Raw genomic sequence first — 24,903 nt, forward strand, 5'->3', positions numbered from 1 at the left:
TCTGTCCCTCCGTGGGCGGCCGCCAGTCACTCCTTGACCCCCATTCCCACGAGCCCAGGGGATTGTGCCTCCTCCTCATAGTTGGCCGCTCCTTTGAGTTCTTGGGTTTGCTGTCCTGGCCACGGCCACGGTGGAGCTAATTCAGCGAGCACTCCCCCACTGCGAGGCGGAGACCCAGGAAAGCCTGGGTCTAGTCCAAGTCCAGAGGCCAGAGGACCGGAAGTGACAAGGGCAGGGGAAGCTCATGACCAAGCTCAACCAATCAGGGGGGTCGGAGGAATCCTTTCTTTGCCCTATTCACGCCCTAGTAGGCTAGGTAAGGCCCGCCCACGTGGGAGAGGGCAAACTGCTGAGCTAAGTGTGCCCAAATCCAATGCTAATTTCACCTGGAAGCACCCTCACAGACGACCCAGAAATGAGCTTTCGCCGACTCTCTGGACCCCCGTGATCCAGTCAAGTTGATCCATAAAATCAGCCACCACCGTTCATTCAGAGAAAATCAACGCATGTCCCAAAGCAGATTTTCCGTCCAGAATGGAAAGTGTTATCTGAGAACAGAGCCTGATGTTCCATGAAATGCAGCCAGCACCCCACAGCCCTGAGCGCGCCGGGTGGGAACCCCGCTCGTTCCACCTGGCGGCGGGGGCGGGGCTTGAGTGGCTGTGTGGTCCTGGACTGGAAGGCCCGCCCCTCACACATCCACTTCCCATCCCACTCAGAAGGCAACTCTTGGCCCTGACTCAGCCCAAACCCAATTCTGCAAATGGCACCGTCCTCTCCGACTACCGCGTGGCCCCAGGGCCCACTGCCCATCACTGGTGAGGAGAGCCGCTCTGACCAACGGAGAGGAACAGCCGCTCGCTGCCTGGGCGAGGAGTTGGCGAGCTTCGCGCACGATATCCCAGGCCGTCGGGAGAGCCTTTCTGGCGCCGCCTGCTCCCATCACGAAGCCATCTTTCTCTTTCTCCACTAACTTTCACCATTCGCTCCGCTCTGCCTGCTGCCTTTATAGATCATGCTCTTACTGTTATAGATTGAGCTTTAAAAGGCAGCTCCGGTGCGGCTGGGGCTCCTGTCTTTTCTGGGCTTTTCCTCTCTGAGGCATCAATAACCCTTTAGGGGGGCCATTTTGGAGAGGAGAGGCCCATCCGTCACTTACTGGTCCTGGGGGGTGAGACCGTTCTCCGGCAGCTGGAAAGAGCGGAGGCAGCCGCAAGGATGATGTGAGAGCGCAACTGCTGTGCAGGGTAAATAACATCGGACTGAGACCACGGGGCTGGCCCGCGGCCGGGAGAGGAGGCCGCTCCTGTGCCCAGGTGTTGGGAGGGGCGACAGGGGAGCCTGCAGATCTCCAACCAGGAAACCTGAATCCTTACTGCAGAGGGTCAGGGGCAGAAGTTTTCTGTGGCTCTGAGGCCCCCAGGTCAACGGACGTACAGAGGGGCTGAGAAGTAGCGATGCCCTGGGCAGCGGGATGAGACTGGGGGCTTCCAGGCTCCTGCGTCGGCGCCGGTTTTACTTATGGTGCTTGCTTATTCGGGGTGTCCTTGACAAGCGGATGAGAACCACAGAGCGGCTGGCCAAAACACGGCAATCTTTGTGGGATGATGTGGCCATGGAGACTGAATCAAAGACTCACCACCCAGGTGTTCTGGGTTCAGATCTCATCACCTGGCCCTGGCTGGGTGGCTCCATTGGTTAGAGGGTCGTCCCATACACCAAAAGGTGGTGGGTTCGATTCCTGGGCAGGGCGCGTACCTAGGTTTCAGGTTCAATCCCTGGCTGGGGTACAAATGGGAGACAACCTATCAATTTTTTACATGTGTGTTTCTCTCTCTCTCTCTCCCTCTTTCTCCCCCCCCTTCCTCTCTCTCTAAAATCAATAAAGACATATTCTTGGGTGAGGAATAAAATCCTATAGAATAAAGAGCTAATATGCTAATTAGACTGGATGGCAGAACGACCTTCTGGATGACCTTCCGGAATGACCAGTGGGCGGGGCCGCGAGGCAGCCAGGGCTGCGATGGGCAGAGCCCCTTGCACAAATTTCGTACATCGGGCCTCTGGTACACAAATAAATAAAAATCTCCGCACCCTCAGGGTCGTCTGGTGAAATGCATGTGATCACTGTGGCGACCGTTCTGACCGGCTCGGGGGACACTGGGGAGCGATGAACCGTCGGGACAGGTCAGGTGAGAGGGGATGAAAAATCTCCACGTGGATTTAGACAAATAACATGGTGGCCCATTTCCTATTTTTGTCAACACGCTGCAAAGCCATAGGCAGATACTTGGGCAGAAACAGCACGGAAGCCACCCCGGAAAGGAATGGGTGTGCATATCCGCACAGGTGCCTCTCTCTGTGTACCTGATTCTGGAACGTTCCCCCAGGCACTTAGACATATTTGTTTTGAACCCCATTCAGCCCCTTTGTTCGCAGGCTCCACGTCTGTGCCGGCCCCGCTGACCCACGGCTCGCTGTCACTCACTGTCAACACGCAGGAGGGGAGACACGCATTGTTAACTTGACCTTGAACACGAGCGGGCTGCAGCCATTCGTGTCCGTCCCGTTGCCATAGTGCCGGCGAGCACATCGCTTCCAGCCCAACCGCTCTTGTGGGAGCTGGCACCTCCCCGCCTCCTGAGAACAGCAGCCGGGAGGCCAAAGGTGCGGCGTGGCATCTGGGCCCCGCGAGTGTGCACAGCAGCCCCTCCCTCCCCCCGTGATTCAGTCCGTCAGATTCCATCGTCTTGTGTGAGGGGTTTCCCGGATCCTTCCACCACTCCCCGCTCCACGCCCCCCTCCTCACCTCTCCTCTGCTCAGGGGAGCAAGACCTGCGCCTGAGCTCCGCAGGCGAGGCTGCCTGCATGCCATCACCTGGGTGAAGAGAACAGACAAGTGTCCCCTCGATCCAGCCGGTGGTGCCCCCGGGGCTGGTCAGTCTAGGACAACACCTTCCTGTTTGTTAACTGAAATGATAACGGATTTAACCTAACGCGTTAGACAGGCCGCGGAGTTTCAGGTTCTACGTCTCCCAGAGGCTGGAGCTCCAGATCATGGAGCGGCAGACTCCAGGTAGGCGAGGCACTCTTCCCGGCTCATAGACGGCTGTTCTCTGTGTGTGTCCCCACTTGGTGGAAGGGGTGAGGGAGCTGCTCGGGGTCTTGTCTGTGAGGGCACTAATCCCATTTATGAGGGCCCCACCCTCATGACCTCATCTAACCTTAATCACCTCCCAGAGGCCCCACCTCCTAACACCATCCCATTGGGGGTCAAGGGGTTCGGGGGGACCACACATTTAAGCCATGGCACAGTCTACAAAGCCAACGGACAAGCACAGTTGTTCTTGGTACATTTTCTTCATAAAAAGGGAAATTGTGCTTGTCTCATCCAAAGGCTCGGGCATGTTCGATACGCTTTGTACCCGGTTTGGGAGGTCTCCAATGACACAGAAAACTGCTTCACCACCTTACACTCCATCTCCTCCAATGCCCATTTCCTGAAATTCTAGAAAGTTCTTCAAGGAAACGACCCACAACTTCCTGTTAGTGCCCATCCCGTCTGTATCCTTCCCAGGAAAGGAGCCTGTCTTGCCAACGGCTCCACCAAGACCCATCCGTCCATCAGCTGGGAAACGCTCGTACTCACACAGGGGTCCTCTTTCCCTCAGCCAGGACAGCTCCAGACACGGACGCATGCACAGACACGCGTGCACACACACACTATGTCACTCTGGGACATGCCTTATTCAGATCGATTTGTCCCCCAACATAACTGATTCCAAATCTCATCAAACTTGGATCGTCAAGACGACGAGAGCTGAGCCGGGGCTGTCACATGGAATCTGCATTTCAAGAGTCAGTCCTCTGGTGTGTGTCAACGGCCCACCAGGTGGAGGAGGACTGAGCATGGGAGAGAGCGCAGAGTCCCTTTCCTCCCACCCTCACAGGTAACGTCCGCTGGGCCTGGTGCACGTGAGTGTGAAGGGGATGTCAGGGTCTCACTGGCTTCTTGGTGTGGGGTTGACATTTCCGTTGGCGGTGACATTTGCGGAAACAATAAACACGAATAACCCCACGTCAGATTCACTCCCTGCGGACTCGGCAGCCCACCCTGAGGTCTGTGTTGACTACCTGGACCCATCCAGACAACAGCACCTAGAAAAAGGCTGTATATACTCTGAGTGCCAGGTTATTATGACCACCTGACGTTTGTAGGCAAATTAGCTATAATTTCATGCTGAAGCTGCTAGAGGGCCAGACCATTAAAAATAGGGAAGCAGGTTGTTTACCACGACAGAAGAGATTTTTTTCTGAAGATATGGGTAAACAATGCGATTTAACAGCCTTTGAACATGGGATACACACACACACACACACACACACACAGAGTGGCCAGATTATTATGACCACCCCATCAGTACTTCGTTGGGCCACCTTCTGCCTTCAATACTGCGGCGATTCTTCTTGGCACTGACTCCACGAGATGTTGAGAGGTGATGCGAGGAATCTGACACCATGCCTGATGAATAGCACTGTCCAGTTCTGTGAGATTTGATGGTTGTGGAACCAGCTGCCTGATGGCTCTTTTAACTTCGCCCCACAAATGCTCAATTGGATTGAGATCTGGTGATTGTGGGGGCCACCTAAGCAAGGTAAAGTCTCCCTCATGTTCTTGAAACCACTCTGGCACAATACGAGCACAGAGGCATTGGCGCATTGTCTTGTTGGCAGAAGCCATCTCCATTGGGATACGCCATCAACATGATAGGATGAACCTGATCAGCAACGATACTTAGGTATGTTGTGCTATTCAGACGTTGTTCCATATGAATTAAAGGGCCCAAATCATGCCAGGAAAACATGCCCCAAACTATAACACTGCCCCCAGCAGCTTGAAGAGTTGTACTCATGCATGTGGGGTGCATGCTTTCATGCTGTTTCCGCCAAATTCTCACTCTGCCATCTGCATGATGCAACTAGAAACGTGATTCATCAGACCACATGACTTTTTTCCAATGCTCGACTGTCCAATCCCTGTGTTCCTGTGCGAACTGGAGACGTTTTATCTTGGTAACTGCAGACAGCAAAGGTGTTCGAACAGGCCTTCGGCTTCCATATTCCATACGATGCAGTGGACGGCTAATTTGCCAACAAACGTCAGGTGGTCATAATAATCGGGCCACTCAGTGTGTGTGTATATATATACCTCCCACGTTCAAAGGCTGTTAAATCGCGTTGTTTACCCATATCTTCAGAAAAAAATCACTTCTCCTGTCGTGGTAAACAACCTGCTTCCCTATATATAATGGTCTGGCCCTCTAGCAACTTTCAGCGCCAAATTATGGCTAATTTGCGTACAAATGTCAGGTGGTCATAATAATCTGGCCACTCAGTGTATATTGCAGCGGTTCTCAACCTCCGGGTCGCAAACAATGAAAATACATCCTGCACATCAGATATTTACATGACGATTCATAACAGTAGCAAAATTACAGTTATGAAGTAGCAACGAAAATAATTCTATGGTTGGGGGTCACCACAACATGAGGAACTGTATTAAAGGGTCGCGGCATTAGGAAGGTTGAGAACCACTGGCTATTGTTTATTGATTCCAAAGAGGGAGAGGGAGAAAGAGATAGAAACATCCATGATGAGAAAGAATCATAGACTGGCTGCCTCCTGCGCGCCCCACACTGAGGATCGAGCCTGCAACCCGGGCCTGTGCCCTGACCGGGAATTGAACCGTGACCTCCTGGTTCATAGGTCGGTCGACGCTCAACCACTGAGCCACGCCAGCCACACAAGGCTGCCCATTCTGTAGCGAGTCCACAGATCTCTACTGAACTTACTGAACCATCTCAGCCGATGTGTGAGACCTGCTGATTGCAAATCATACTGAGCACGGATTTCACTCATCTCGGCATCCGTTCACTTAAAAAGTAAAACTAAGTTGAGTAGCTACTGTGTGCCAGGTCTGTTCTAGGCCCAGGGGGTTACAGGGCCCAACAGACGACCCTTTGTCCTTGGACCATACCTGGGACTATGAAGGTGCAGACACAGGGTGAGAGAAGAGCAAACGCCGGCACCTCGCAGACCCGGCCGGCCCAGGGGAGCGCTGCCCTGTGGGCCTCAGAACAGAGCCCAGACCCGGGCTGAATCAGAGCCCAGAACCCCCGTTTCAGGTTCAGGGGGAACAGGACCCCGCCCCCCACAGGGCAGAGGTCTTTCGGCTGAGCCTGTGGAGGCAGGCAGATCCCCAAAGGGGGAGACTTGCAGGGCCGGTTCCCTCCCCACACGCACCAAGCAGAGAAGCCACCCAATAAGAAAGCGAGGGAGGGAGGCCCGGCTGCCGTCCCGTGGGGCTCCCCCTCACAGAGAAGGCAGAAGGGGTTCCCTCACCCCCACTGGTAGGGGAACCACCACCAGCATCAGCTGGGTTTGCAGGAAACGGGATTCTAATGGCCGGGTGCAGACGGTGCGTAGACACGCGGAGACGTGGACTCGGAGGCTGGAGAAACGGGTGACCGTGGTGGGAAGACAGAGCTGGGCACGTGATGGGCGGCAGGAGCGGCGGGCACGGGGCGGGCGCGGGGAGGGCCAGGCCGCTATGGGCTGCCCGTGGAGCTTTTACTGGAATAGGGAGGTCGGAGGTCCAGCAAATGATCGCACAGCTTACTGCCTCCTCAGAACCAGGACAAGGGGTCACATGGAAAAGCCCGTGGGGCCAGCCCAGCCTCTAACAGGGTGGGGGTCAGCGGCGAGGTTGGTGTCAGCACCCAGGTGCCCGAGAGCGCCCTAGTTCTCCTCCCCCCCAGACCCCGAATTGATCATTCCTTTCAAATACGCAGTTCGTCAAACTGGAGCCACCACTTTACACGATGCTTGGGGTGTGTGTGTGTGTGTGTGTGTGTGTGTGTGTGTGTGTGTGTGTGTGTGTGTGTGTGTTTAAATGTGTTTTTATTGATCTCAGAGAGGAGAGGAGGAGGAGAGATAGAAACATCACTGATGAGAGAGAATCATGGATCAGCTGCCTCCTGCACACCCCACACTGGGGATGGAGCCTGCAACCCGGGCATGTGCCCTGACCGGGAATAGAACCTGGAACCCTTCCGTCCACAGGCTGACACTCTATCCACTGAGCCACACCAGCCAGGGCCAAGATGCTTAATTAAGAGGCCACATTCTCCCCACCTGCATAGGAGAGAGACAGTCAGGGTCCTGGTGTTTGAAATGAGTCCACATGAAGCTAAAAATGGAGCCAGCCCCACCCGCTCACACGTCCTCCAATTCAGCACAGACCATTAGGCCCTGGCCTTCCCACACCCCCAGCAGCGGGAACCCTGGGGGGTGGAGGGGAGGAGAGGGAGCCACGAGGCTGAGCACCCAGGCGCCTGGGAGCCTGCACCCCAAGCCCTGAGTCCAGGGAGAGAACTCCCTCCTCCAACCACAGAGCCCTCCCCGCCAAGGAGGCGCACAGAGGCAGGCACCGCGGCCAGTGGACAGGAACCGCATGCGATAAATTCTCCCGCGGATCCGATCCGAGAGCTATTTCCTCCACAATCTCCTCTAAACGCCGCTCCCTCCAGACACCGCAGCCACTGAGCTTGAGTCGTTTTTCAATCACGAGCCTGCAAGTGGCTTCTTGCCTCCAACGTGTTGCCGACTGCGCTTGGAGAGGCTTGGCAAGAGCCTGAGCTTTCCCTGCTTAAACCCGATGCAAGAGGCACAGACAGGCTCTGCAGATGCCTGCCCCCCAGCAGGGCCGCCGAGGGACCCCAAGGCTGCAGGGGGAGAAGCTCTCCCTCCCCCTCCCACCCCTCCTCCCAGGCCCTCTGCACTGGGCGCTGCACCCTACAAACCAGGGAAATTCACTCTTCCTTCTCACTCATCCCACATGCGGGCACCGGGGTCAGGTCCCTGTGGCCGCTGCAAGGAACGGCCACAAGCCGGGGCTTAAAGCCGAGCTCATGTCCTGTGAGAGTTCCACAGACCAGACCATCAGTCAGACTCCGGGTTAACAGGGGTCCTTCTGGAGGCTGTGGGGGAGGCTTGGCCTGCCGTTCTGGCTGCTGCAGTCCCTGCACTCCTGCCCCCCCTCCTCGCACCCCCGTACCCCTCCCACCTCTGCTTCTGTCACAGCTGCGTCCGCCTCCCTTACAAGGACCCACCAGGTAACCAGGGCCCCCGCCCCGCCCCCAGCCGGGCTTAACCCCATCTCAGGGCCCCTTTGTGATGTCAGGTGACAGTCACAGGTGTCTCACCGTGCCGGGGTCCAACCCCAGCAGGTCCAGGGGTCCCCAAAGGTGTGGACGGAGTCGGCGAAGAAGGAATGACACGGAGACAGTGTTCAGTTGATCAGCAGCCTAGCCAGGATCTCTAGCCCGGATCTCCAGAGAGGTTCTGCTTCGGATCTCCAGCGAGGTTCTGTAGCCATGTTCCCTTGCTAGGTTCTCCAGCCAGGTTCTGTCCAGGCTCTCCAGTCGGGTTCAGTGTCCAGGTTCCAGTCAGGTTCTCCTGCCAATCTCTGTAGTCAGGTTCAGTCCAGGATCCCTTGCCATGTTCTCGCGCTAGGCTCTGTCTCTAGGCTCCGAGGCCAGTCCCTCTCCAGGATCCTCCGGCATGCTCTCTCCAGCGAAGTTCTTCTGTCTCTAGGCTCCGTGTAGGTTCTGTCTTCTTGATTCTGTTCTGAGTTCTGAGTGTTTCTGTCTTGTTACAACTGTATTTATACCAGTTGATTCAATCCTATCAATCTCTATTACAAAGGTTAGGGCGTTTCTTATCTCCATTCCAGGGAGAAAAGATTATGTAGTTTAAGCATGATTATTCGTAGTTAAAGGGATTAATTACCCGCCTGGCACTTAGTTGAGGGGTTTTATTCCCTCCCTAACTTCAGGGGAAAATCCCTACCTGGGGATTCAACCTTTCTCTGAGAGGTGACGTTGGTTAAAACACAGCACCAAGAAGGTGAGTAAACATATTAAGAACTGTATGCCATATATGCCAGGTCCCTTGAAACAGCAAGGATGGACCGGCTCCCGGCAAATTCCCCCTTTTTTATTTTTTAAAAAGCAAGCATTAAAAAGAAAAACCTCAAATGCTCTCTTATATCCATTTTAAGAGTAGGATTGGCACTTTCCGCTATTACCTGAGTCCTGATCTATCATCCCAGGGAGAGCTTGCCAATCCTGCACTTTCCCATGGTAGAAAGGCTGCAGTGGGGTTAAGGATAAGGCTCCTTGGGCCTACCTTCTCCCATGCCATTACATTTACCTTTCCTTCCTCAGAAAAGCATGGACATAGTTCTTGTATAAAACGTTCTGTCTGACTGGGAGTAACCTTAATTCCTCTGCTAGCAAGCATATATGTTAAAAGATCAATACGGAGTCTTTTTTCTTTAGACTCAGTATGGCACATCTTCTTAATCTAAAGATCAATACAGAGTCTTCTTTCTTTGGACTCAGTATGGCACATCTTCTCAATCTAAGAATCAATACAGAGTCTTCTTTCTTTGGACTCAGTATGGCACATCTTCTCAATCTAAGTTCTGTACTATCCACCTTCTTACCCTACTTATCCTCTATAGGGGGGTCTGTAGCACCCTGGTGGAGTCCTATCCGTCCCGAGTGTGGGGTTCTCAATGGGGGGGGGGCTTACCTAAGGGAATCCTGTTCCAGGGGTTCCCAAAGGTGTGGACGGAGTCGGCAAAGACTATCCACCCTCTTCCTATGGTGGAGTCCTATCCGTCCCGAGTGCGGGGCGCTTAGGGGTCCCTGTTCGGGCGCCATATGCCGGGGTCCAGCGCCAGCGGGTCCAGGGGTTCCCCAAAGGTGTGGACGGAGTCGGCGAAGAAGGAATGTCACGGAGACAGCGTTCAGTTGGTCAGCAGCCTAGCCAGGATCTCAAGCCAAGTTCTGGTCTCGATCTCCAGAGAGGTTCTGCTGGTTCTCCAGCCAGGTCCAGTCGTCAGGTTCTAGTCAGGTTCTCTTGCCAATTTCTGTAGTCAGGTTCAGTCCAGGATCTTTTGCCATGTTCTCTCCAGCGAAGTTCTTCTGTCTCTAGAGAACGTTCTGTGTAGGTTCTGTGCCTAGGCTCTGTCTCTCTTGGTCCTGTCTTCCAAGCCCTGTCTCCTTAGTTCTGTGTTCTGAGTTCTGTGTGTTTCTGTCTTGTTACAACTGTATTTATACCAGTTGATTCAATCCTATCAATCTCTATTACAAAGGTTAGGGCGTTTCTTATCTCCATTCCAGGGAGAAAAGATTATGTAGTTTAAGCATGATTATTCGTAGTTAAAGGGATTAATTACCCGCCTGGCACTTAGTTGAGGGGTTTTATTCCCTCCCTAACTTCAGGGGAAAATCCCTACCTGGGGATTCAACCTTTCTCTGAGAGGTGACCTTGGTTAAAACACAGCGCCAAGAAGGTGAGTAAACATATTAAGAACCGTATGCCATATATGCCAGGTCCCTTGAAACAGCAAGGATGGACCGGCTCCCGGCATCACCGGCCACCTGGGCTCACACAGTGTTGGCACCTCGCTCCGCGCTGGCGGTGGACACTGAGCCTGCCTCCCCCCTCAGGACAGAGGATCTGGGGGACACAGAGCCAGCCCCCCCACCTGGACAAAGGGTCTGGGTGCACCGTCCTTGCTGCCCCCCTCTCCGGCCCCAGGACCTCAGCCCGGGGCTCAGGCTCCGGCAGCAGGTGCTCACTCCGGGCTCGGACTTGGCAGCTGACGGTGCAAAGGCAGGAAGTGGGGGTTCATTCTAAGGAGGGGCAGCAGCTCCATCCCACTGTGGCCTCCGTGGGGGCTCTCACAGCAGGGCCCCGGGCCGGGCTGACGTGTCAAAGGTCAGGACAGTCCTGGCTGTGGTTTCCTGTGTGGCTCACACGCTGGTCACCTGGCTCTCACAGGGCCTCGGGGTGGCCATGCCCTTGGATAAACTCACTGCCTACTTCAGTTGGCCTGTTGCTCGCAACTGAGAGCCCTGGCTGGCACGTGCCCACTGCACTGCTGCCTGCTGAGTGCCCACTGACTGCCCCCTCTGCCCGCTGACTGCCCCCGCTGCCCCTGCTGGCCACTGACTGCCCCCGCTGCCCCTGCTGGCCACTGACTGCCCCCACTGCCCCCGCTGCCTGCTGAGTGCCCCCACTGCCCGCTGACTGCCCCCACTGCCCCCGCTGCCTGCTGACTGCCCCTGCTGCCCCCGCTGCCGGAATTGTTGCCCAGGGCTCAATGCAGCCCATGAGCCCGCTTCCTTTAGGTCCCAGCTCCAGACATGGGATCTAGAGCCTAGCAAAGGGCAGGTGTGGCCTCTGTCCCGCACCACCAGCGCACACATGCGCACACGCACACACACACACGCATAGCCACGCTCCATGTCCCTCAGGTGAGCGTGTGGCTCCCACGTGACCAGGAAGAGTTGGAAACATTTACAGAAACAGTTTGAAAAGGACTGGATTCACTTCAGTAACTTGCCGTGATGAGAAAGCAGTAAGATCTGCCAAGACGGCAGCCAGCGACGGGGAAGGGGCTCCACCCAGCGACGGGGAGGGGCTCCACACAGCGGGGTTACGAAGGAGATTGGGGGAGTCCCCAGGCAGAGCGAATATCAGACCTGGGAAGGGACCCACAGGGAGGAAGGGTCAGCTGGAGCCGCCAGCCTGCTCCCCACCCGCCCACAGGCCACACCTCCACCCACAGGCCACACCCCCACCCATGGGCCACACCCCCACCCATGGGCCACACCCCCACCCACGAGCCACACACTGACTGCAAACAGTCGGCACCTGCTGCCGTTTACAAACAGATCTGGGGACTGGATTCATTTCAATAACTTGCAGTGATGAGAAAGCGATAAACTTCCAAGAACAACACTCAGGGACAGGAAAGGGGCTCCACGCCGCGTGGGGGGGGGGGGGGTGAGTGAGCCAGAGGCCTGGCACCGCCACTGTTGGAGCTTTTCCGGGAGAGCGAGCACCTGCGCAAGGAGGACGCATGACCCAGCCCCAGGTCCACCCCAGGTTAGACCCGCTCCGCTGCCTGGGTGCTGAGCTGGTGGGGGCGACCAGAGACCGCCCAGCTTCCCCCCAACACCCGGTCCCCCGAAGCCTCACCACTGTGCTCCCGCCGCGCACAGTGAGACTCCCACGCGGCGTGGGGACCAGGCGCTCCGTGGCGGGTCCTGCGCTGGGAGACGCGCCGCTGTTCCCCTGTGTCACTCGCCCGGTTCCTGTCCTCACCTCCCCCCGCGGCCCAGGGCCTCGGGCGCCTGCGGGGCCGCTGGTGGGCATCAGAAGCATCACCTTCACGTGGGGCGTGTCCTTCACTGCAGCTCAGCCCGGCACCTCCCGCTCGCAGGGTGTCTCCGTGAGAACACGCGTGTCCAGCAGGTGCACACCCAACGCCCAGGCGTGTTAGACACGGTACCCGCCCGGGAGAACACCCGGGACCAAGGCGAGCGTGTGTTAAAAGACACCATTCACGGGGAGACTGTGCCCAGAGTCCACACGCGCAGCCCCAGCTCACCTGGGGGCAGGACGGGAGATGGAGGCGGTGGTCCTTGACGCAGGTGAGGCCAGTGCAGGTGCCCGGGGAGGGGAGGGGAGTAAGAGCATCGCTCACAGCTGGCTCCAGTGTGGCCGGAGCCATGGATGACGTCTCCGCAAAAGCTCGGGGGGCCCCACCCGTGTTGCCAAGGCCACGCACCCCGATTCTCTGAGCCGAGAGGCCTAGGACCCGGGAGGGCGATAGAACGCGCTGGTCCGCTGCCGTCCATCCCGCCAGGTTGGGCCACAGAGAGAAGGGGTCGCGGTTTCACCCCGCAAGCGACACTGGGAGCAGAAGAGCGGCTTCTCATCCACAGTCAGGGAGGCCGCGAGCTGCGCGCACGCCCGTGGGAGGCCTCACCGCCACGCGGGGCCGGTTCCCAGCTGCAGGCTCAGCGCAGGACGCAGCCTCCGGTGGCTGCAGGGGTTTGTTTCTCCATCACAGAGCCCCGCCCCTTACCCGCCTCCACACCAATAGCAGCGCGTCGGCAACGCTAGGGCAGCGCTAGGTGACCTATGAGGAGGCGTCGGACAGACACAGGGACAGAGCCCATGGATGTTTCTCTCTTCCTCTTCCTTCCCCTCCTTCTCTCTTTCTTAAATCAATGAAAATGTATTTTTCATTTTATTTATTTATTCTAAAATCTCTTGCTTTATTTATTCTTATTTTTTAAATATATTTTATTGATATTTTTACAGAGAGGAAGGGAGAGGAATAGAGAGTTAGAAACATCGATGAAAGAGAAACATCACACCCTCCCCCCCACCCCCCAGCCCCCCCACCCCCCCACTGGGGATGTGCCTGCAACCAAGGTACATGCCCTTGACCGGAATCGAACCCGGGACCCTTCAGTCCACAGGCCGTCGTTCTATCCACTGAGCGTTCACACACACACACACACACACACACACACACACACACACGGCTACGCAGAATAAGGGACACGGGCCCAGGCCCCCGAGGTGCCAACCACAGCACCTCCCGGGTGGGGGCTGATGATGCCCGTGACCCTGAGCCGAGCCGCGGGCGAGATGAGAGTCACAGGCTGAGCTCAGCCAGAAGCTTGGGGCCCGGACCGTCCGTCCAGGCCCCCCAGACGGGGACAGCGGACCCACCCCACACCGCTCACGCTGCGCGGCCCCGCAAAACCCACTACACGCGGCAGGTGGAGCCCAGTGTCATGCGAGCTCAAGGGAAACCTGAAATGGTGTGAAAGTTTCGTTTCAAACCGTTTTTTCAGTCCATTTCCCCTAATGCAGTGCAACCCGCTGTGTCCAGGCGGGCAGGCTCAGTCCTGGGGGGCCTCCCACGGGGAGGCGCAGGGGCTGGGGACCAGCACAGCTGCCTGCCACGTGGTCGGCATTACAGCGGCCACCAGGAGCTGCACCCTCTCCCCCTCCCCCCCACCCGCCTGCTCCAGGCCAGAGGGTTGGAGCACAGGCCTGAGGGTGGGCAGCGAGGAAGGCACTGGGCAGCCTGCACACGGAGGCCACCTGCCTTGTCATTCGTTCCGCAGCAGAGAGAGGAGGGTCCCAGCCCCTGGGGATGAGGTGAGCCTCGGGGGTCAGATCCAGAAAGGGGCCAGCGTTAGATTTTTGTCCAACAAATTACTTAGAGCTCAGGGGTTTCAAACAACACCCTTTCACTTATCAGTTTTTGTCTTATGCTCATGCCCGTGCCCAGGCGTATGTTAATCCTCACCCACGTCAGCTCCGTGGGTCTGCAGTTCCCCCTGACCCCTGTGTGCGTGGCTCACGGGAAGGCTTGGCTGGGCTCTGGGAAAGGTGCTTCCTGGGAAGGGAAGGGGGAGGGGAGGACGGCCTTCGCCCCTTTGCTTCCTGCCCCTGCTCTCGGCTGCACAGGGGTTTGCAGTGCTTGGAACTGGGCTGCCATCGCCTTTATTATTAAAAATATGTTTTCAGCCTAACGGTGTGGCTCAGTGGATAGAGCAACAGCCTGTGGACTGAAGGGTCCTGGGTTAATTCCGGTCAAGGGCATGAAACTTGGTTGCGGGCACATCCCCAGTGGGGGGGCGTGATGTTTCTCTTTCATCGATGTTTCTAACTCTCTATTCCTCTCCCTTCCTCTCTGTAAAAAATCAATAAAATATATTAAAAAATAAAAATAAATAGATTTAAAAATAAATAAAATAAAAAATATATATTTTCATTGATTTAAGAAAAAGGAAAAGAGGGGAAGGAAGAGAGAAACATCCATGGGCTGCCCCCTGCCCGCCCCCCAACCCGGGGCTCGAGCCCGCAACCGGCATGTGCCCTGACCGGATGGAGCCAGCGCCCTCACAGTGCGTGGGCCCCGCTCACTGGCCGGGCCCTCAGCGCGGCTGCGGGAGGCTGTTTCCATGGCAGCGCCCCCCAGGGACCGGGGGTACACTGGGAGGCTTCCCGGGGGTGCTGGCGGCAGGGCGCCGGCTCCTCTGTCACATCTGTTTTTCTGGGGGAAGAAAGTGTGTTCCCATGGAACGGCGGGCACGTCGGCTAAACATGTGCTCCCACGAGCGCCCGGGAAAATCGGAGGCATCACCGAACATGGAACAGAAGGGCGGGGGCGGGGCGGGGGCCTTGGCTGTGAGCTGCTGGGCCTGTGCAATGGGGGAGCCTCCCGCTCCCTGCGCCGCGGCCCCCACAGCGGGGAGTGAGCGGAACCTTCAGGCACCGAGAGGCGCGGGCGGACCCGGTCAGCCGCCTCTGCACCCCCGGGTGCTGGCGCCCAGTCACAACCAGAAGCAAGTCCCCCCGAGCTCTCGGCAGACGCTTCCGGGGCACGTGAGACCCTTCAAGAGGCACCCCAACCCGCACACTCAGACAAACCCCCGATTCCGGCCCCACGCTCTGACTCCAAGGGCAGGCGTCCTGGTCTGCACACCACACACTGGGGGTTGAACTGTGACCTCCTGGCTCACACGTCAGTGCTAACCGCTGAGCCACACCAGCTGAGCTCCCTCCCTCCATTCCCTTCTCCCGTGGCAGCAGGTGGCCCCATTCTGTCTTCAGAATCCGTGCCTCGGTGCTGAGCCACTTCCATCTGCTCCCGGCCGCCTGGAGAGCATCTCTGGTCTGAATCTTGTTTGGCAGTCTCCCCCGTTTTCCCCTGTCCTTTCGTAATAGCTTCTTGTTTGGGGGATGCAGTATGCCTCCGTTCACAGCGGGGAGGCTCAACCTCACAAGCACACCGATCTCCCCTAAATTGATCTATAGATGCAAGGCATTTCCAATCCCAGCTCTAATGGGGAGTCCGTGGCACTTGAAAAATGGATTCTAGAATGCATGTGGATATGCAAAAGCCCAGAATTGAGTAAAAATGAGGACCCGCACCACCAGCTCTCAGCGCGCTCCGTAAAGCAGCCCTGAATGACACCGCGGGGGTCGGCGCGGGTGGGAAATTGGCCAGAAATAAAGCAGGGAGAGCCCGGAACGAGACCCACCGGTGAACAGCGCCGGCAGAGCGAGGAGAGGGAGGGACTTCATCCACGCGCCGGTGCCATGGTTATGCATATTTTGTAGAAATGAAAGAGGCTATGTACCTCGCAATATACAAAAAACTAAACTAAAATGAGTGTCACACTTTCAAGTCAAACGGCGAAACTCTAACACGTTTAAAAGAAAATACAGAAGAAGCTCTTTCCGGCCTTGAGACGGGAAAGGGCCCCTAAACAGAACCAACACAACTTTCATGTGTGGGAAGACTGATCATCTGGGCTACGTCGCAATTAAAAAGGATGATCAAAACTCGTCAGACCGAAGGCTCACCCCCAAGGGACAGTGCGCGCAGCACACACGGCAGCGAAGGCTTTAGTACTGAGCGTCCCTAAAGAAATCTTTCAAGTCGGTTACAAAAGAGAAATGAACCGACAGCAAAATGTGCAACAGCCGCGAACCGCCATCGCACAGAAGCGGAAACACGTGCCCGAGACGCCAGGGGACTGACCGGCCTCGTTAGGAAGCGGGCGGAGGGCGTTAAGTGGCAATGACAGGACGGGCCAGCTAAGGAGCTTATGCAGCCGTGCCCGCAGCCACGCGAGCCGCCCCTTTGGAAACAAGGTGGCATTAGGTGGTGAAGTGCAACATGCCCACGTGTGAGAACCATGCAATATACCCCCTCCCCCGGGTAACCCGCTGGCGGGGCTCAGTGGTTGAGCGTCCATGAATCAGGAGGTCACGGTTCGATTCCTGTCAAGGGCACAGGCCCGGGTTGCAGGCTCGATTCCCAGTAGGGGGCGTGCAGGAGGCAGCCGATCCGTGATTCTCTCTCATCATTGAAGTTTCTCTCTCCCTTCCTCTCTGACACCCGTCCCCTGGGTAAACAGCTTTAAAAATGCTTCCTGGGCGCACCAGGAGCCAGACCCTGGGAACAAAGTTCATCGGAATGACAGCGGATTGTGGTGAATGAACCACAACTACACAACAGCGTGGGGGAGCCCGAGCGTACGTCACGTGGGAAGACAGGCCTCTACGATACAGCGACAGAGAGGAATGAGCCACAGAGACACACAGCGAAGGACCTAGAAACCCAGTGTCACATGGAAACACGAGTCCGAGAAGACCACACGCCACATGTCACCACTTTTGCATCGGGAACATGCAGAACTGGGGGGCCCGCTGCTAGGTGCGCACATGGCGACCCCCACCTGCCTCCCAGCCACGGAGGCCACGCGGGCAAACACGGGCAAGCCCGTTACCAGACGACCGAGTGCTTGTTCAGCATCTTCGCCTTAAGAGCCACCGGGAGTGGATTTTTCTGTTTTATTGTGTTACCTGGGAAAGGGGAATGACTCGGAAAGCATAAGAGCTGAAAAGAAGGAAATAAATTGCCCATAATCCGACATCTTTTGAAAACCTCCCTGCCCTGGCCAGTGTGGCTCAGAGGATTGGGCATTGCCCCTTGTGCCAAAGGGTCGCCAGTTCGATTCCTACCCAGGGCACAGGCCTGGGTTGCAGGCTCCATCCCCAAGTAGGGGATGTGCAGGAGGCAGACGATGGATGCTTCCCTCACATCAATGTGTCTCTCTTTCTCTCTCTCCCTCTCCCTTCCTCTCTCCCTAAAAGTCAATAGAAATATTTTTTTAAATAACAAAATAAAACCTCCCTGAAAAGATGGTTTTTTTAAGACTGATAAATATTGCCCAGCCAGTGTGGCTCAGTGGCTGAGGATCGACCTATGAACCAGGAGGTCACAGTTCGATTCCCGGTCAGGACACAGGCCGGGGTTTCGGGCTCCCTCCCCAGTGTGGGTGTGCAGGAGGCAGCCGACCCATGATTCTCTCTCATCATTGATGTTTCTCTCTCTCTCTCTCTCCCTCTCCCTTCCTCTCTCTCTAAAGTCAATACATATTTTTAAACACTCTATGTTCTCGTGTGTTTTAAGTAAATTTAATACACAAAACATATCTTTCTAAAAAGTCTGAGAAATGTCAACCCAGATCCCAACAATGTCTTGTAACCAGGAGCCTGCAGAGCTCGGGGACGGGTGTCCAGAGGGAATGGCGTTGGAGGCTGGCGTTTGCCAGTGTGAGCTGCAGGGACCTAGACTAGAGGCCGGCTTCTCCTCTATGGTCCCACACGCCTCACCGGACCTTAGAGCCACGCCCTTGCGCCCCGGGGACAGGCGCTCCCCACCGCATCCATGCGGAGCCAGCACTGGCAGAGGGCTCCGGCCGTGGGCAAGCGCGACAGTGTCTGAGGTGCAGCTGTTGGAAAACTGGAGTTTTTGATGATGGAATTTACACTTAAAATAGAATTCGAGTGAGGAGACATGAGCCGAGGTCAGAGATCTAAAGCTGCCAACCAAACAGGCCGTCGGAGGCGAAGACAGACAATTTCCTCCCCGCCTTTCTCAACGGGGAGGGAGATGAATAACCCTCTTTTTCCTCGAGCTCCCGATACAGCCAGTGTTCATACATATTCATTTTTTTCTCCAACTGGAAGCATTAGGCCTTGTTACCTCGAGTGGAACTAACTGAAAATTAATGATGGCTTTCAGAAAAGGCAAGATTATGTACACAGAAGCAATTAAACACAAACCTATTAATTATTTAACAACTCGTTAGTGAGTGGAAGTTCGGCTTCGGCGTCTTAGCTGCTCGCGATTGCCCTGCCAAGTCAGGGATGCGCCATCTTTTCGAAATTAGGCTCTGAGACGCAAGGGAACGGGGGGGGGGGGGGGGAGGGGGTTGGGGCGGGGGGGGGAGCTTTTGCACCAATTGGCACCTTACAACCAAGGACCTGGGACGCACCAATTGGCACCTTACAACCAAGGACCTGGGATGCACCAATTGGCACCTTACAACCAAGGACCTGGGACGCTGGTGGTGGAGACACGCCAAAGCGCCAAGCTGGTGACCGAGCAAAGAAAGCATCTCGAGTTTTTTTTATCCCAAACCCGAGATGTGAAGTTTAACTTCACATTCAGAATATGGGCTGTGAGAAAACAAGTGCTAGTGCCATCTCCATGTTTGCTCGTGTGGGTAGACATTAAGGATTTTCATGCAAAGTGGACCCATGCTAAGTTAACGGTGTGTCCGTGTGTGTGTTACTTTAAGTACATTTAATATACAGAATCCAAGATTTACAAAATCACTGAAGCTTAATCTTCACTTACTATATGTTACACAACCTCAAGCTTTAAGCCGAAAATATATGGCTGTAAAACTGAAGTTAATATAATATTGTGTGTCAACTGTCATTGGAAAAGAATTTAATTTTAAAAAAGAAAAGAAAATATATGGCTATTGACTAGTTCACTTTTGTCAAATTGCACCACCTACAGGCCGAAGCATGGCATTGCATCCCAGCTCTATTGGACATTATTAATGCACTAAACGGATGAGCTTCTAGGGTCATGGGAGGAATATAACGAGTTGCCAGAACATGTATTTTTGGCTGGTGTTTGTTCCCCATCCTTTGTGGACGTCACAGTGCCCAGTGAGGTCTCTCTTCGACCTCATCTCTTTCAGGCCACACTCTCCTCTATGCAACCTCTCCCAGGCCTATGGCGTTCACACGTTCTCTACGCTGGTGACCCCCACATACAGAGCACACCTGGATCTCTGCACTGAGCTCCTGGCGTGTAGATACAACTGTCCACCCACCGCCTCCATGTTTATGAATAATGGACGTGTCCACCCCACGCTTTTTCTCCTGATAGCTCAAAAATGCCTGTCTTCGCAGTTCTTGACCCGAACCTCAAACCTCGGAGTCGTTCTTGACACCTCTCCTTTCCTTTTGCACCCCACCTCCGACCCCCCGGGGGTCCTGTAGGCCCTACCTCTGCAATACACCAACTCCTACCACTTTTTACCACCCACACGGCTGCCATCTCCTTCGAGCCCCGTGATCCCACAGCAGCCCCAACTGCCTGCCTGCTCGGTGCTCTCCCCCCTTCTCTCCTCTCCCCCTGCAGACGGTTAACAGAGAAGCTCGGGCGGGCTCTTCAAAATGCAAATAATATCACAGGATCCTCTGCCCAGAGACACCCAGCCCTGTCCCATCCCTGAGCAAAAGCCCAAGTTCTTTCCCGTCCAGCGAGGTCCGTATCGTCAGTCTCCAACACGGATCTGCTCATACCTCCTGTTACTTCCCCCTTTATCGCTGGGCCTCGGGCACATCCGTCCCCTGAATGTGCCCAGAGCCCTGCAGCGGGGCCTGGGAGCCTGCCCTCTGCCTGGGCCTCTGTTTCAACGTGACCTTGACAAAGGCAGGCCTTCCCTGGCCGCTCCTGGACTCCAGCACTCCGGCCCCTCCCCACTGGACAGACTGGTTCTTTCTTCTTTGTAATCTCTGCAGTGCCGGTGTCTGCTGCACGGTCCACACATGCGTCCACTCACTCCCGCATCCAGCCGTCGCTTCACCTACAAAAACGGGGGTGGGGACTGTTCCGTTTCCTGCTGTGCCCCTGCACAGTAACGATGCCTGCCATGGAGCAGGCGCTCAGTGAATGTGCGTCAGCCACAGAGTAGAGATTGAGTGCATTAATAAGATTATAAGGGAATGAATTATTAATTATTAGTGAATGGATTATCAATCAATGAGTAAAGGTTAATTACTTTGTGACATGGAGGGAAGACAGTCTCACACCACAGAGCAAATGTACAGAATTAAAAAAGGAGGTGTCCGCGTTGTGATTAACTTTGAAAAGAGATCAAGGGACTCGATCAGAGATGCAAACTGCCCCCCGTGGACCCTCCCTCCCACCTCCTTGGTGGACAGAATCACGTGGTGCAGGCTGTTCCCTGCCGGGCCCCCTGCGGCCCCATCACCCCACTGAGCACAGGGTTCTAGCCTCTTGCTTCTCAGCACGGGGCCCCAGACCCTGGCCGGCAGCGTGGGCACCGCCTCGGAGCCGGAACTGCAGACACGTGACTGCGCGGTCAGGCTGAGGAGCCTGGCGAGCACGGCGTGGCTGGACGGCACAGAGGCTGCCGGCGCCTCCATCCTCCCAGAGTGCTGGCCTTGCACACTGCACGGCACCCGCTGCTGGCCCCCTCCTGTAGCCCTGAGCCCCGTCCCCCACAGCCCATCTTGGGGGGTTGGGGGGGAGCAGCCGGCCCTCCCCACCCAGGGTGTCCCAGAAAGACGCCCCGGTGACCCTCGGGCGAACCTGGAGCCCAGCTGGGAGGGTGCCCGCGGCGCACTGGGGGCACTTCCCGGAGCTCCCTGTTCCTCTCCCCGCTATTCCACTCTCTTAGCGGGACGACTGCCAGACCAGGGTCACTGCCCGCACAACGGTGTCGGCAGAGGGACGGACACTCATGCAAACATGAAGGAGGGGAGCCCAGGGTGCGACTCAGGAGGGTCTGTCCTGGGAAACCCCCCCCCCCCCGGAGCAACACGGCTCTCCCTGAAGGAGCCGCTCCAGGCCGCCTTGTCTCCTGGGCTGGCGGGAGCACCCTGCAGCCACAGCGGCTCAGGTTCTACAGGACAATGGGGGGCTATTGGAGAGGCACCCGCTGTGCCATGACAGCCTGAACCAGACCCGACAGAACGAATGGACCCGCAGAAGAAGCGCGTGAAATAAACTCCAAATGTCCTCAGCGCAGTCACCGGGGCACTGAGAACAGGAGGCGGCTCCAGCTCTTCCCAAAAGTGCATCTGAGACGGTGACATTTGAAACCATGGACTCAGCCGATGGGCAGGTGCCAGGTGCCGGGGAGGCCAGGTGCCAGGGAGGCCAGGTGCCAGGGAAGCCAGGTGCCAGGGAAGCCAGGTGCCGGGGAGGCCAGGTGCCGGGGAGGCCAGGTGCCAGGGAAGCCAGGTGCCAGGGAAGCCAGGTGCGGGGGAGGCCAGGTGCCGGGGAGGCGGTGCCAGGGAGGCCAGGTTCCAGGGAGGCCAGGTGCCGGCGAAGCCAGGTGCCGGGGAGGCAGTGCCGGGGAGGCCAGATGGGAGGCCAGGTGAGGAGCTCCCTCTGAAGAGATGAGGACAGTGAGGAGCTGGAAGACGGAGGCGGATCCTGGAACAGGAACATCCACGTGACAGCTGCCTCATCCCCCACTCCCACCCCCCTTGGAGAGAGAAGGGTAAACTGAAAGGCAATTTTTTTTTTTAGAAACAAGAAAAGACCAAGAATTTCCCAGATTAAGAAAAGATGTGCGCAGCTGGAAAGGGCTCCCGAGGCCCGGCTGGAGAGATGAGAAACAGAGAGCGAAGTAAAAAATACATGGTACCCGGGCGCGGGAGAGCGGAATTGGAGGTGGTGAAAGGAACGGGAAGGCGCTGAAACCTTTCAAAGGGATAAAGCCGATAACCCTCCAAGATCAAAGGATGCGGCTGGAAATATTGCCTCTGGGCCCGCGTCGGCCGCGGAGCAGCGGATGTGCACGGGCGGGGGGATGGAACCGCAGCTCCCACCGGCTGTCATTTCAACGTCGCAGAACCGGGACACGCAGACCGGTGCCACCCACCGGGGCCTGGCGCCCTCCGGTCTCCAAGCATGAATAACATGCATCAAACAAAAGGACAAATGTGCGTGCCTGGCAAGAGAGCCGTCGAGAAAGTCCGTAAAGCTCTCCCACGGAAAGTCACCTGGCCGCGCTGGGTGCATGGCCACAGACATACCTTCACATCGGAAGCTGAGCTCGTGGGGAAGGAAAGAAAATCGTTCGAAGCCAACAAAGAAACAGCAGTTAAAACTAGGGTGGGAGGTGAGGTGGCTGCCCCCCCGCCAGGACATCGCCAACGCCAGGGACGTACGCCTGTGGCTTTAACAACTGCACGCGGGCAAAGGACGAGACCTTAGAGATGAAAGTGTGAAGATGAGGCCCCTCCAAAAAGCTGGGCCCTCCAAGGACTGCAGCCTCGGGGAGGGGAATAGGCAAGAGGAACTACTGTGTAGACTGGTGTCTCCCCCAAATTCATAGGTTGAAACCTGACCCCCAACATGATGGCAGGAGGAGGTGGGGCCTTTGCGAGGGGATCAGATCAGGAGGTGGGGCCCTCGGGGACAGATTAGTCTCCGTATAAGGAGACCCCTCACCTGCGGCCAGGTGAGGACACAGCGAGGGGTCGGCCCTCTCTGAGCCAGGCCCAGGGCTCTCACCAGACGCCCCGTCGGCCACACCTTGATCTTGGACCCCCAGACGCCAGAACTGTGAGAAGTAAAGGGCTATCATTTAAGCCACCCAGGGAGTGTTACCTTTGTTAGAGCAGCTAGAATGGGCTAAGACAGGAGGCAAGAAGAAAAATCGTGTTCCCTTCTGTGGCGCTGAGGTTGGCGTGGGTACCCACTGTGGAGGGAAGGTGTGTTAAGCCATAAACCATCCGTGGGGTGTTGCTCAAGTCGCAGAAACTCTATCTCCGTTTCTTCATCCCTGAAAGAAAGATGTAAATGTGCAGCGTTTGCCTGGTACGGAGTGTTACAGAATTTTTTTGTTGGGGAGACACTGAATAAGACCCCGGGTCTTAGTGCCCCCGGGTGCACGACAGAAGTAAACACAGATCCTCTGAGGAGGAACGCATCTCCACCCAGGCTCCTACGCGTTCCCACGGGTGAAGATCAATCAAATGTGAGCTCACAAACGGAAATCGCAAAACACGTGAAGAAATGAGCCGCCATGCACTGGAGTCAGCAGAAACAACAGTCAGCAAAACTAGACCTACAGTGCCTTCCCCTATTAGCATGCTCAGATACCGAACAAAAAGTCTATGCTTTTAAAATGAAATAAAGGCTGTGAAAACCAGAACCAATAAAAGAAAGCATTAAAACATCCGCACACATTTGTAAAAGAGCTAAATAGGTGTGAACTTAAACACCTGAAGTTTAAAATCCAATGCACTTGTTTCTAAAAAACAAGAGTCCTGGCTAAAGAGAGGTAGTGAACTGGGAAAATAGATCTGGAGTAATTACCCAGAATGCCGTACGGAGAAAAAAAGACAAAACCAAGACCCTGAGACTCAAAGGTCAAAACAGAGCGACAGTGAAAGTGACGAATAAACAGTTAATAGGAGTCCCAGGAGGAGGCTTTTTTTAAGTGACAAGAAGATACTCAATATGAGGACGGCTGAAAATTACACAGAATGCATTTAAATTTTTAATTCTCAGACACAGCAGCACAATGAATCCCAAGCAGAATTCAATGAAATCCACGCGCCAAGAGTTTGTATTGAAACCAAAGAACATGAAAAGCTTAAAAGCCACCAGGGATGAGAAGATGATCAAAAAAACCCGCATTCATTGTACTTTTTATAACAGAAAAAAAAACACACAACAACGAAAGCCAGATAAGAGTGTGATAATATCTTCAAATGATGGTGTCATTCCGAACTTCAGGGTGCTGGCATAGGCGCGTGTGGAATAAAAACATTTTGGACAAATGATGCAGATAATATTGCACATTTCTATATTCTCGATACAGCCCGGGAGAGAGGGGCACCGTGGCCACTGGTGGCTGATGTCCTGGAGGGGGTGGGAGGGCCGGCCAGGAGCTGGCAGGTGAGGGAAGGCCGCTCCTGCTCACAGGAAGGAGGGCAGGTCGGGCCCGGGCAGGCGGGGTGGGGAACGTGAGGGCGGCCGCATGTGGGGTTCCCTCCCGAGGTGTCTGGTTCATCCTTGGCCTGGGAAGGAGGCCATCGGCAGGGAGGGAGCGTTCTGGGGCGAGGGGCTTGGAGGTTTGAGGAGAAGGTGTGAGATGGTCCCTCGGGAAGGGGGTGCTGGATGGATCAGGGACTGGATGGATCAGGGGTGTTCTTGGCCGCACACTGGCGCCCCCTGGAGGAGGTTGCTGGGTGTTATTCCCGTTTCCTGGGTGCTCACGTGCGTGGCTGGAGAGAGGGGGTCCGCCAGCCAGGTGAGGCTCCGCAAGGGGACCGCGCAGAGAACACGCCTGTTCCCACACACGCCTGTGT

This window comes from Myotis daubentonii, chromosome 3 (genome assembly GCF_963259705.1).
Source record: "Myotis daubentonii chromosome 3, mMyoDau2.1, whole genome shotgun sequence".
Taxonomy (NCBI): domain Eukaryota; kingdom Metazoa; phylum Chordata; class Mammalia; order Chiroptera; family Vespertilionidae; genus Myotis; species Myotis daubentonii.